This window comes from Coturnix japonica, unplaced genomic scaffold, assembly GCF_001577835.2.
Source record: "Coturnix japonica isolate 7356 unplaced genomic scaffold, Coturnix japonica 2.1 chrUnrandom526, whole genome shotgun sequence".
Lineage (NCBI taxonomy): Eukaryota > Metazoa > Chordata > Aves > Galliformes > Phasianidae > Coturnix > Coturnix japonica.
In genome coordinates, this window is record NW_015439910.1 from 54,759 (window position 1) to 56,849 (window position 2,091).

The 2,091-nt window shown below is 46.4% G+C and overlaps 1 pseudogene; it reads right to left on the bottom strand.

The window, feature by feature from the left end:
• Positions 1-1,227: 1,227 nt before the first annotated feature.
• Positions 1,228-1,848, bottom strand: LOC107307262 (annotated as a pseudogene).
• Positions 1,849-2,091: the final 243 nt, after the last annotated feature.

Genomic DNA, 2,091 nt, shown 5'->3' on the forward strand with positions numbered 1-2,091 from the left:
GCATGGACTGAGCGCAGCCAGACCTCTCAGGGAGAGAAATGACCTTTCAGGCCGTCCAGCTGTTAACTCAGATAAGATCTGCTTCAATAGTAATGCCCCCTCTTGTATTACCTGGGCCGTAACATCAGAAGCGGATGTAGGAGATGTGGCTGTAGAGGTTGAATCTTCCCACCAACATCTCATTACGTGTTGCTGCCGTGTGAAAGATGGCAGCACAGTGGTAGCCTGACAGAATGGCATATGACAATGAAGTGCACATGAAGCAATGGTGTGCCATTGAATTCCTCCAAGTGGAAAAAATGGCACTTGTTGATATTCACCAATTTTTGTTGAATGTTTCTGAAGACCAAACAGTGGATGTGAGCAGAGTGAGGCAATGGGAGGTGTGTTTCAGCAGTGGTAACAGTGGGTCACCATTGCTGGTGCAGACGGTAATGTGCACAGCACATAGGCTCCTCTTCCCTCCCCTCAGTCTCTCATCTCTGTTCTCCAGGCTTCTCCCAACCTCCTCACGTCAGTCATTTCATTAAGGGCAGCTTTCTACCTACCAGCCAATGCTCCAAGAATGGCTCCTGTAGGCGATGGGTAACTTTTATCAGACCTTTGTGCAGAATTCCTCTACCACAAACCATCCTGGAGGCAGTGAACACCTCTGTGTACAAAATTAAAAAAAGCCCTGAAGGAAGCTTGGAAACTTCAGACATGATAACCCATATCCAAGAACATCTCCTCAGAATCTCACAGGGAATGAGGAAGAGGGGATGTGACAACCAACATGCAAACCAACTGCTGCTGCTGGCCTGTCAGAGGCACTGACAGATGTGAGCCTGGAAGCACAGACCCCAGCCAGGAGCCCAGGGATGTCCTGTCAGCTGTTGCAGGCTGAAGTCAGCACACAGTTTGATGATCAGCCATGGGCTTCCTGCTGGACTGTACGTTTCTGAGAACATCCGACCCCAGCAGATGCAGAAATGTCTCACAAGAAGGAGGACAGACGGAGTAACTGCATGTCCTTTATTCTGTTAGGATTCACAGAGAGCTTGGTTCATTATGTACAGTGTGTCTGGGCTACACTACAAAGGTACAAACTGAAGAAGAATTAATTTGAATAATAACATTTCAGTGAAAAGCATTACAGTGTTTTAAAATAAGAATAAGATTTAAAACACTACGCTTATAAAAACTGATCAAAACAAAACAAAGAGTCTGCATCAGTAAAAAGCTGCATTATATGTCATGAATTCCAAAAGATACGCACTTCAATGTTTTTGAAACACACCTGGTCATCACTTTCCTCACTGCATCCTTGACTTCCTGGTTCCTCATGCTGTAGATGATGGGGTTCAGTGCTGGAGGCACCACTGAGTACAGAACTGCCACCATCATGTCCATGGATGGGGAGAAATCAGACGGGGGCTTCAGATAGGCAAAAAAGGCAGTGCTGAGAAAGAGGGAGACCACGGCCAGGTGTGGGAGGTACGTGGAGAAGGCTTTGTGCCGTCCCTGCTCAGAGGTCATCCTCAGCATGACCATGAAGATCTGCAAATAGGACACAACTATGAAACCAAAACACCCAAAGGCTAAACAGGAATTAAAAATGATAACCACAACTTCCCTGAGGTAGGATGCTGAGCAGGAGAGTTTGAGGATCTGGGGGATTTCACAGAAAAACTGGTTCACAATGTTTCCTTGGCAGAGAGGCAGTGAAAACGTACTGGCAGTGTGCAGCAGGGAATAGAGAACCCCAGTGCCCCAGGCAGCTGCTGCCATGGTGGCACAAGCTCCGTTGTCCATCAAGGTCCCTTAGTGCAGGGGCTTGCAGATGGCAACGTAGCGGTCATAGGACATGATCAAGAGAAAGGCATACTCTGCTGACATGAAAAAAAAAAACAAAACAAAACAACCAAAAAACCAAAAAACCAACAAAAAAAAAAAAAAAAAAAAACACAAAAAAAACCTGTGCAGCACATCCTGCGTAGGTGATGGCCCTGGTGCCCCAGATGACACTTTATGTCATGATCTGAATGTCTGAGATGGAATGCAGAATTGTTGCAGAAAGGAACCAGGTCGAGACTCGAACTTGTGGGTACT